A 12654-nucleotide genomic window follows, 5' to 3' on the forward strand; every position below is an offset into this window, starting at 1 on the left:
CTTAGTGCCGTATTGTCCCAGTAGAGCGCTTTACTCCCAGAATGCTTACTTGTGATTCCTTGAGTCTCTGAAAGTAGAATGGGAGCCAGAGTCTTCAGCTATCAGGCTCTTCTACTGTGGAATCAGCTTCTAGTCTGGGTTCTGGAGGCAGACACCGTGACCACATTTGAGAGTAACTTCAAAGTAAAACTCTCCTCTTTGATAAAGCTTATAGTTAGGGAGTGATGAGTTGCAGCGTCCGCCTAACCCGGCCCACCTGCTTCTCGTCATAGTCGTCAGATTCATCTACCATTTAATCAATGATATAATAAAACTAGAAAGAGGCAGAGCAGAACAGCTCGAGCAGGCTCCTCTCTTTACCCTGTCTCTCTTACTTATGCTGTAATAGTTGTAGACTGCTGGGGGACTTCTTTTGACACACAGAGCTCCGTTATCTTTCCATTTGTGTGCATCCATGTACCAGAAATACCTGTTACTAACCTAGCTCTGGGGAGTCATTATGTTCTTTCAGCATTTTTCCATGGTTTAGGGAGGCTCCAAAATCATGGTTGCAGCTGTTGTAGTGGTGCTGCTCGACGTCCTGCTCTGCCCTGTTACATCCTGCTACACTCTACGGTACCCTGCTACGTCCTGCTGTGCCTTGTAATGCCGTGCAGTGACGAGCTATGCCATGAACAACTACAACTAATATTATTAGTCATTGTTCAATTATCTTTTATTGTGACTGTCATTGCCACTTTTCATTTCAACCCCAACCGGCCCGTCAGACACTGCCTACCATGAGCATGGGTCTGTCCCAGGTTTCTTCCTAAAAGGACGTTTTTCATCGCCACTGTTGCACTGTTGCTTGCTCTGGAGGGAAATTCAAGAAATTGAATTAAATTGATGAGAAGATTGACACCACTCTTTGTAAGTGAAATATATCCAGGAGCTGATTAGCGTAGCTTAGCATAAAGACTGGAGGCAGAGCGATACACCGCTTCACCTATCAGCCCATCTCAACTCTACCAATTATCACTCTATAGAATTTTTGTGTAATTAATACACAAATCAAAATGAAAAAACAACACATTGTGGTTTAATGAACAAACTAAAACAACAAATAAAATAAAGAGATGCTGCAAGGCATGTTTTTTTATTCCCTAAAAGACTCTCATTTTACGCACACACTCAAAACAGAATTCCCATAAATTCATAAACCAGTCCCCATATCTAATCCCAGGCCAATGGGGAGACAAAGGATTCTGTTCTCTCTAAGGCCACCATGTTAATCTGCACTCCAAACTACAAAGGCACTCCAGCAGACTGCGGCCTGCTTCTACAGGGATTATCATTCACTTATTGAACCAACTCTTATGGGTTTGGAAAAAGAGAGAGAGAGCGAGAGAGAGAGAGAGAGAGAGAGAGAGAGAGAGAGAAAGAGAGAGAGAGAGAGAGAGAGAGAGAGATGTAGTTGCATACAGTTTAGCGGAACAAAAGGCACAAACCCACTTGAGTTTATTTCCTTTCACCGAACTTAAAGCATGATTGAAATGTTAATGTAGGAAAGCTGTAGTCCCATATTCTCCACTCAGATACATTTCTCTATCTGTAGTGAGAAAGAGAAAGAGACAGGGATTGTAAAAATAAAAAATAAAAACAAAAAACGAGAAAGACCAGCAAAGAACGAACAACAGTTAAAATTGAGAGAAAGAGAAGCTGGAATGTGGGAACAGCCAATAAAAGCGCCCCATGTAATCGCCACCATAATCCTTGTAAAATAACCTAGCAAAGGTTGTGTGTGTGTGTGTGTGTGTGTGTGTGTGTGTGTGTGTGTGTGTGTGTGTGTGTCTATGTATGTATGTGTGTGTGTATGTGTGAGTGTGTGTGTCTAATTAAAGTTGACAAAATGAAAGATATCTCCTTCCGCTTATTTAGTCATTGGGGCAGATTGATTCCTAAAATTTCATTTCAAGTTCTCCTCTTTCTGTTATTTGAGTTTTGAGTTGATTAGTTGGCCATTCCAAAGTATACTTGTAATGCTTCTTTCTATGGGATTTTGCAATTCCCCTCATAAACCCCTCTACTCACACATATCTCCCCCCTCTACGTTTCTTTCTTCAGATATTAGATTTAATTCCAGTCATGCCTTCATTCTCGCTCAAAGCATGCCAAAACTGATCATTTACATGGTGATACTGTGCCTCTCTGCTGAGGACAGTCAAGGGTAAAATCTCACAGTGCAACATTAATAGGATGAGGTTAATCTCCATAAACTTTTTGTGGATTAGTACTCAAATCTTGCTCAAGGAACAGGCCTTACACAGGATTTACAACATTGCATAAACATCAACATTTTTTAACCTTGATCATTGTTCCTCTCGCTTCCGCTCTGTCTCACTGACCTTTGTACAGAGCGGTGCCGGCGATGACGTCAGCTTCATAATACGTTTGTAAACTCCCAAACACACACACATTTATCACGCAGACCTCTCTAACACCGATCCCCCTCTCTCAGATGTGAACACAAATAAACATACTGATTGGGGCATGCATGGACACCCACATACATGCACACATGCACACACACACACACACACACACACTACCACATGCACCACGCCCCATGGTTGTTTAGCAGATTAATTAGGCAAACGTTCAATAGGCTCTTAGCATTAGTGAATGGAGCTATAGAAAAGGAGTGACAGCAGGATGGAACCGAGAGGGATGAGCGGACGGAGAAAAACGAGCACACTGGTTATCGCTCACTCTGTCTGGAGACCGCAGAGGTTAAAAACCTTTCTTGGCAGACCAGCACACACTGTGGCTTGAATATTTCTCTGATAATTCAGCGAATATTACTCTTTCGCTTGGGAAAATTGTTATTTGTAAAAACACTGCTCGGGAAGATCTGTTTTTTTTGGTAGAAACAAATCATGAATGTGTCACTTTAATTTAGTTTCAGGAATTCACATTGTTTTCATCCAGTTTTCACTCCCTTTATCTGCTTAATTATCGCATAGTGATGACATGCCATACATTGTAATTTTTGCAACTGACTGTCCTATAGTCTGCACTGTTATCCTCATTTGGCAGGATTTGGCCATTCAGAAACAACATTTTCAACTTTAGACTTAGTGGCATGACATGTAACAGTAGTGTATTCATAGAACCCACTTCCTTCGAGGTGAATATCTTTTGAGTTTTTGCAGACATACAGACAGTAAGATGTGTGATTTTTTTATGCTTGGAAAGCTTTTTTGTGAACCCAGCACATCAGGGGTAGCAGTTAAATCTGTGGAAACATTCTCAGAAATGTCAATTTGCTTCTGTGGATAAAGTGTGCTGGCTGACTGCGTCTTTGTGTTTTAATATTCCTTTTGTTTCGGCCCAGCCTGTCCCTGACCTGTAACCTCCGTCTCTGAGGTTACATTTTGAAGAGCATTGATTACTGTGATGCTGATTCATTGTGGACGGCCTACACCACAGTGACGTTGGTAGCTGCAACATCACACACACTCTCATTCACACAGAGACAGACTCAACAATAGATACAGCCCAATCACCACTGTGTATTCTCCTTCATCACCTTTCTCTCATCCATCTGACATCACGGGTCAACAGCTGTCTTACATGCAGAGAAAAATCATGCAAACATTGTGACTCCATCATTGGTGGGGGATATTACTGTACGTCCCTTAACAGCAGCCTGTATTACCTACTCCACGTGTAATTCATCCCTGATGAATACAAGCGCCTGATCAAATATCCCCTCATTTGGTTTTACTTTGTGTTTTGGCTTCATCTTTCACTGATACATTTTGTTTCTTGTTCCTTCTAATTCTATTTTCCCAGAAAGAAAATGATAATATTCAGTTCTTTAAAAGTATTTGCTGAGTACTTGGCTTGATGTTTGTGTGTTTTTCTGTGAGAGAGAGAGAGAGCTTGCATGCAGGGATTTATTATTTTGTGCAGATGCATGTATTACATTTTTCTGAGAGTGTATTGTAGAAGAATCTGATAGAATGACAGGAGTTTGTGTGCAATATTGCCTTTGTGTGTTTGTGTGTTTGTGTGAGTGTGTGTGTGTCTGTGTGTGTTTGTGTTTCTGTGTGTCTGTGTGTGAGATGGCCGATATGTGGTTTACATTAGTTCTGTTTGATGTCTCCATCAGAGGACTCTCTCCTCCTACTTCAACACTACTGTTTGATCTGCACCAATCTGGTCCTGATCACTCTGCCTTTGTTTACTTTCAAAGACACTTTTCATTTCTCCTTGTTTCTCTAACCCCTCTCACCCACTCTCCCTGTCACTCTAGCTCTGTGTGTGTGTGTGTGTGTGTGTGTGTGTGTGTTTGTGTATGTGTGCAGGTTTGAATGTCTTTTGTTCTCCAAGCAGATGTGTGTCAGAATAAAATGCAGAAAAGTAAAGAGCGTTTTACATCTGTAAAGCTTTCCCGTCCTCTGGATTTTTTCATTTTCTTTCAGGAATTTCCTTTCCGTTAAATTTGAGAAAAAACATCAATTCTGCTTTTGACATTTTTCGTGAGGTCTTGATTCTAGATTATGATTATGATTTGAAGACAAACAGTCGCTCGAGTTTAAGTCCAAGTGTGGCTACTTTAATCCCCTGCTTAATTGAATGTCAGGAGGGCAAGTATGAGTCCAGAGAGTCTCAATCCCTCTGCCTGTGATTCAGTCCATATAGGAGAGACAAAGACTGAACTCTGTGCTGATGTGTGTCCATGCCCAGCTATGAACTTAAGTGTGTTTATATGTGGATTCCAGTATTTCTCTCCCTTAGTTTCCTTTATTGTCTTCAACACATTGTTTTCTGTTTTTAATGTATGTTTGCTTTTTGGGGGAAAAAGTGTATTTCCAGCTCCTGAGACACCTGTAGACCGGACATAATTTTGTGGAGGTGTACCTTTAATGTTTCCACTGGGAAAAACTTAAGGTACACTGTCGAGTTTTTGGCCACTAGTATCGCTATAAAGCAGTTGTCAAAGAGACCCCTAGTGTTCCGCGAGTTCATTTTAGTAAAATATCATGGGATTAAAAACAGTTTTTCATTAGTGTTAGCGTAACCCTGACTGGACAAGATGTGTTGGCATTTGCGCGTGTGCTCATAGTAGCACCATCAGTTACAGCAACCCACTGTTGCATTCACAGAGAACAATTGGTGAAAAAAACAACAGTAAAAAAATGAGCCAGTGTCTCAAAACAGTGCTGGACGAAGCTGTCCAAATAGTTAATGCTATCAAAAGCAAACCACTGAAAGCTCTGTGTGAAGAAATGGAAAGTGAACACACACAACTTTGTTTTTATACTGAATTGCGCTGACTGTTGCACGGGAAGCTCCTCACCCGTCTATTTGAACTGAGCGGTGAGGTGAAGTTATTCCTGCATTATAGTTATGTAATGTGTGACAGAGTGCACGATTTCCAATAGCTAACAAATTGGTATACCTTGCTTATGTTTTCAGCACTCTTAATCCTTTATATATATAATATATATATAGAATATAGCGCTTCAGGGGAAAGCCGTCACCGTCTTAAATGCCCAAGACAGAAATAGAGCTGCATGCCTCAAGATGGAATTATATTTTATGCATGTCTCCATCATCAGTAATTTCAGTGTTTTCAACTGTTGACAAATTTTCTGCTCACTGCCAAAGAGGAGGTGGATGGCAACAAAGTTGCATGCCTTCCAGAAGCATCTGCAAGCCTTTTCTCGCAATTGGGAAAATATTTCCCAGAATTAGATGCAGGCTTTGAGTGGATCAAGAATCCCTTTGGGACAAAACACACATCAAACTGTCCGCTCCAAGCTTCTACCAAGACAGGTTTACAGCCTTGTGGACATGGCATCAGATGGGACTCTAAATACAAGGGTGTGACAGACTTTTGGGTCCACTCTCTCCTCCTACTGTTGTATCAGAGTATTGTCCAGCCCATCCTGCTCTACAGTTCCACCTGTTTCTTCAAAATGCTTTCTGTCCCAGACTGGGTCGAACTCATATTGCATTGCTGCAAAAGGAATCGGTCTCCCCACATCCACACTCTCAGAGCTCAATATGAAGTCCATCACACGCATCACAACCACTATAGCGCAGGCCAACACACCCACTCAACCGCCAACTCACTATTCTGACCTCTGGACGCAGGTACAGTCTCTGAGGTGAAAAAAAAGAAAAAGCCTGATGGCTGACTTTAAATACTTGGTTGCTTTAAATGCTGACTTTAAGTACTTGGTCATTGGTTTGGTTTAGTGTATCTGGGAAAAGGTGGGAGGTTTTATTTTAATTTGTTGCTAAAGAATGTCGTGGTAACTATGAAGCTTCTTTTAGTCAGGTATTCGTACTGGGTTGCTAGGGAGATACTTGGATACAGAGTAAATAAAAAGCTACAGGAGTTTTGTAGCTTTAGATCTCTTGTAAAATACTCAACCATTACCAGCAGTGTTAGCGCTCAAGGAAACGTCAACAATCCTTCTTGATATGACAATTTCAAATATAACAGTCAACTAAATCATTTTTGTGCCTTTCTTAAAGTCCTATAAGTGATCTATGTTAAGTATGTTTTCCACAATACTGTCACCATCCATATACCAAAAGCCTGCTGGCGTTAAATCTCAAGTTACTTAGCAACAGATTGTGAGTCTGAAACATCTGCAACTAAAAACAGCAAAGAATAAACTTTCTATATTAACAACCCCTAACTTAACTAACTCACTATCTCACCCCACAAGATGAACAGAGAACAGACCATTCATTCATCCATCCATTCCCCTGTCACCCTTTCATTCTTCCACTCTTAGAAACAATAGGCTGTTGTTGATGTGGATTCAGCAAGCTTGTTAATTCTAGTAAAGTTTAACAGGCCTGTTTCAGTCCCACAGGACCCTGAACACACGGGACACAGCAGAGCAACTCTGAATTTCAGTTTCGGAAACTCCGATGACCTACTTATATCCAATTTAATCAGCCCTCAGTCCTTCACTGTGTGGTTTTCATTACAGAAATGTGGTAGGATGATTGACAGCGATGACTTAAAGATCTATGAGTGTAAAGTCTGACGTACTGATTGCTTTATTTGTCCCTCATAGATACTGTCACAGATGGAAAGAATCTAAGAACTAAACACAAATGTTCAACACAATTAAAAGTAAATCATGTACCTACACACACACACACACACACACACACACACACACACACACATGTATCACCGTGGTAACAGATCCATGTTGACCCTGTTGATTTCAACAGAGACCAGTAAGGGCCATTAGGAGCACTTTTCCAGTGATGGCTGAGCGTTACTGCGCAGCCTCCAACTGAGCTTGAAGGCATAGATGTGATGTGAGCAACCTGTCTGAAAGTTGTAAGTCTTCTGGTAGCTGTGCCAAGAGAAATCTCAATCATTCCCCATCTTGCAAAGATGGACAGCGTAAGTATGTGTAAGGAGAAAACAGAGACACTGGCTAATTATTGCTAACTAAAAGGCTAGTTAACATTAGTAATTAAACCTAAACAGCTGATGGAAATCAAAACTGCCTGCAAGCTTATCCTGTTCTGTTTGGTAATTCCTCTACCATGTGACAGTAAGTTATGACACAATTGTTAGCCTATTTTTACAAAAACGCTGTGGAACCATAACGTGAGCGCAAACAGTTTACTAAACAGACAGTTTATAGACAATGTCTTAAAACAGATTCACAGTGGTGTAAAATATGGTTGTTTTTTTTGGTTTGTTTGTCTTTATGTGATGTTTATTGGATTATGAATACAAAAGTAGCCACTAGTTAGGAGATGATGACTTGGCTTGACTTGGTTGGCCTTAATTAGTCATCACATTTATCAAAAGTTTGTTTTCATTGTGTCACTGTCTAGTCTTTCCACCTCTGATTAAAAGGATTTTTCAGAGACAGCTTAAGAATCACTGAAAGTACATTGATAGTGAAATACAGAAAGCACCAGTTAAACTGACTCATCAGAAGGGGTTGTACATGATGAGGTTAGTGAACCACCCGTCGGGATCTGGCTCGTAGTGGCTGTGGGCTGTTACGAGATTACTGTGATCACTGCCCTGATTAGCTGCGGCATCTATCACTGAGTGTTTAGACGGGACAAACGGCTCTGATGATGGACATGAGTTAACTCCCCGGTGCAGGTGCTGAAGGGATGGGAACATGTACAACACATACACACACACACACACACACACACACACACACACAATACTATTACTACACATTATTATTGCATGAATCCTAGAATAATATTACACAAAGATTTATTTCTTGCAATGTTCTAAATGATAAACAGTATTTGTACTGCCAATAGTTTGATAGTTTTTCCCTCTGACTTTCTGTTGATGAAGTTTGAGTTTGCGTAGGTTTTGCTCTCAATACCCAGCATGCAATGTGTTTTTCTCACATGGCCCTTGAGGCTCATCACACCGTCCTCCCATTTATTGTGATGTATTCCTTCTCTTCTTGCTTTGATTGACAAATTGTGTAATGGGTCTATATTTTTTTAATATTGTGGTTTGCATGCATGTTTATTCATGAGAGAAAATGAATGTCAATTTTTGTTAAGTGTATTTCTACAAAGGACCATTGCCTTAATCTGTTGGCTAGTGAAAGGTTTTCAGGTATGACATTTATTTTAATGAAAATGTTAAAGATGATTATTTCAGGAGAGTGTCTGCATGTCTGTGTTTATAGCAGTAAGCTCTGTGGACTCAGCAGCAGCAGCAGGTGGAGATCTGTGTGTCTGCAGCCGTTTGGAGCTGATGTCTCGAGAGCTTTAGAATGATGGCTCCACTCAATCTGGGAATAATTATTTTCTGTGATTTGGGAGTATTGTGTCATAGACATTACACTCTGTCTTTATCAATTAATCAAGGACTATGTCATGCGTGTGTGCGTGTGCTTGTGCGTGTGTGTGTGCGTGTGATTATGTGCATATGTCTTTGCTATTCTGTCTGAGAGACATGGAAGTTGTTTGCTCTTGATATGTGCAAGGTGTTGGATTTTTCACAGTTTGTTTTTGTTTGGTCCCCTTCAAATGTCTTCCCCTCTCTCTGTCTCTCTCTCTCTTTCTCGCTCTCTGTCTCTCTCTCTTTTTCTCTCTCCCCCCTTCTCTCTCTCTCTCCTGTCCTTTGTATCTGTCTCTTTGTGTCTCTCTCTGTTAATTGTTTCCAGAGTGTTTGTTTGGAAATTTGTTGAGTTCTCCATCACACGCAACCAAGATCTCAGCCAAGGCATTCCCCTTTGCACACACATACACACACACACACACACACACACACACACACACACATACACACACACACACACACACACAGACACACACACACACATGCACACAAAATACCACATTAAATCCTTCAATTCCACCCATATGATGTCTCCACTGTATCACCGTACCGTGTGTGTGTGTTTATGGCTTTGCACGTGCATGTTGCTGCTTGTCTGTTTGCATTAGGGAGCGTTCACACTAGCAAAAGGGGATACGACAATTTTCCACAAGAAGTGCAGCGGCGGGAGTGTCACTTAATTAATGGCCCATTTGTGTGACGTCCTGTTGTGTTCTTTAACCCCCCCAATGTTGCACAAGTAGACTTTGTATTTCACAATTACTGTTTTCTGTCAGATCATTTAGAGCTCTTCATTTTGACCGGACTTGAAGGCAGCTTCATATCACGGAGAAAGAGCTAAAGAAAAGAGACGGAAAGACTGTGCTTTATTGTTGCAGGAAACAGTCAGCTATTACATGAACCCCTGGGTAGTTCAGTGCTTGTGCTTTTTACCCTTGTAGTGTTTTAAAACTTTCTTGTGGCCTGGCAACGATAGAGGCAGTGATGTTTCCTATGTAGGACTACTGTACCCCACGGGACTCTCAAACCGTCTCAAAACAGACTGCCCAGTCTGATCGCCGGTTACATGATTGGCCACCGCAGAGTGACGTTGGGTTGCATTTCTAAAAGAAGAATCGGTCTCAAATATTTCACCCACCAACGCAGCCTAAACGCACTACCCCCATTCAAAATGGGTAGGCCTACATTTTTGGCGTACCATCTGATGGTTGCTGCAGTCAATGTGAATATAGTCTTACACATGTATATGAAGGGGGATATTATGAATATTAATTCAGAATGTGTATGATTAGACAGGAATTTATTTGGTACCCCCCCCCCCACACACACCACCCCAGTTGCTAATGTTTTTATTTGCATTGTCATGGCAATGCCACTTGCTCTTGGTGGCTCCCCTGCAGTGAGAAAAGTGAGAGCGCCCCCCTTCGCATTCCTCTTCTCAAACTGTTGGCCATGTATTTCTCTCTTTATTATACCTTTATCCCATTTTACCTCCTCCATGTTCATTGTGCCTCACTTTCTTTGACTCTCAGGATCATCTCAGGAGACACTTCTAGAGTCCCTCTCCCTGTCGTCCTCCCGTAACAACACAGAGGAAAAAATATTAGGATTTCTTTCATTTAATTTCCTTACCAACTGTGCGCTTCTTTTCCTTCTCTCATCATGTTTCACTGAGGCAATAGGCCAATAGGTCACGTCATATACTCCGGGACGGGAACTCAATTTCCCATCATCCACTTCCCGCTGAGCTGAACCTGTACTCACGCTGTGGTGGGATAAAAGTCCTTGAACAAGAGATGAGATCTGACAGATGAGAAAAGAAACTGGTGGAACCATATGGATGTGGCAAGAGTTATGAAGAGGGATGCAAGGAAGGGAGGTAGAGTAAGACAGGGAAACAGAGAGGTTGAAGGGCAGGGAGGGAGGAGGTCTAGTTAAGGGAGAAACTGTAAGGTGCTTTCCCAATTCTAGTCTTGAATTCATTGTTTGAAAACCATGTGGTCTGAATTTGTTTTGAGGAGAAAAAAGGACAAGATCACACAGTAGTACTTCACGCAGACACACACACAGGCTCGCACACACACACCGTAATCATGGCGGTCTATGAAGTCACGTTGCACTTCTAGTGGGAATAGACGAAATGCAGCAGAAAATACAAAGCAGTGATGAGAACAAAAAGGACAATTTTTTTAATTTACTGTTTCAACTAAGCTTGTGTCAACTCTATATAAAACAATGTAAAACACAAATCAAAACATGTGTCAAAAAATGTGAACCTAAAGTGCTTTCAATGAAACAATCAATCGGACGTTTCCTTTAATGAGATTGTAAGGTAAAGCCCTCTGATAGGCGGAGACATGGTTGTTTGGAAAGCCAAGTGGTTAATGGGGCTTTTCCCACATCTTTCATCCCCCCCCCTTCCTCATCTGTTTTCAATTGAGAAAAACGGATTGCCTTGTTTCTTCTGTTTGTCTTTCTCCATCTCTCTCTTTTTCTCTGTTTTACTCTTCTACCTCGTTTTTGCTGCATTCATTATGTTCCTGTTAGTCAAGGTTAAATAAAAAGGGAAAATCCAGAAATTGTGGCATTCATTATGATAAAAATGTGTATCCACTGAGGTTTCATTCAAAAATACAAAAGCACACTCCCTTGCTCTGTCATATACATGTTCTATTGTACCCAAATGTTCATAATTTCTTACATGGGAGGAACCCAATGTTCTTAATTCTTTGTTTGAACACACCATTCTACAACTAGGGCTTTAAATAGACAGTTTCACCCTCAAAATTACAGATTTTCTCTTTTACTTGTAGTGCTATTTATCAAACTAGATTGTTCTAGTGTGAGTTGCCCAGTGTTGGAGATGTCAGCCATGTAGATGTCAGCCTTCTCTCTAACATAATGGAACTAGATGGCACTTAGCTTGTGGTGCTCAAAGCGCCAAAAAAAAAACAAAGCAACCAGCAAATTCCCCAGCAATGTCTCTTTCCAAAAATTATGAACCACTTACTCAAGATAGTACACAGATCTGGTTATGAGCAACTTCATGTAGGAACTACTTTCTTTCTAAAAAACATTAATGGTGTCCTCCTCAGCTGAGCTGCAACGCCACCTAGCTCAGGTATGCTAGCAGTATTGCAATCTACAGTTCCAGCTCCGAAGAGGACAAGTTTCTTCAAAATGCGCTGCCTTCTGTGCAACGTTGTAGTTGGCAGGTATAGTTTGATAGAAAGAAAAAAGTTCCTACATGAAACTACTCACAAGCATGGAGCAGCTTTCAGCGGAACAGCGGAGGAAACAAACTGTTCTGTGAGAAAGGAGCAGAAATTCTCACCACTCCACTCTGCTTACATGCTCTGCAGGGCAAATAAAAAGACATGTTTTGGAGAAAGGGATACTTTGCTGATTTAAATCTAGCTCTGTGTCATGGAAGTGTTGGCAGTGTGTTGTTGTGGTGGCCGCTGTGCACTGGCGCCAAACACACTGCCCACACAAAATTGACACAGAGCTGGATTTAAATCAGCAAAGTATCCCTTTATGATGGTTAAGGTTATCTGTCCATCTGTGTTTGTTGGTGTGTGTCTGTGTGTGTGTGTGTGTGTGTGTGTGTGTGTGTGTGTGTCTGACTGTCTGTCTGTCTGCTGGGTAATCTCCATCTCTCAAAGAGTACAAAGTGAGTCTATTGTGCAAGTAACGTTGTTTATCCTCTTAGTAAAACTTACAGTTTTTTTCAATCGCTAACAAGCGCTTACCCATACTTCAGATATTTTTTCTAAACTCTTAACACAGACTCA

This window comes from Etheostoma cragini, chromosome 2 (genome assembly GCF_013103735.1).
Source record: "Etheostoma cragini isolate CJK2018 chromosome 2, CSU_Ecrag_1.0, whole genome shotgun sequence".
Taxonomy (NCBI): Eukaryota; Metazoa; Chordata; class Actinopteri; order Perciformes; family Percidae; genus Etheostoma; species Etheostoma cragini.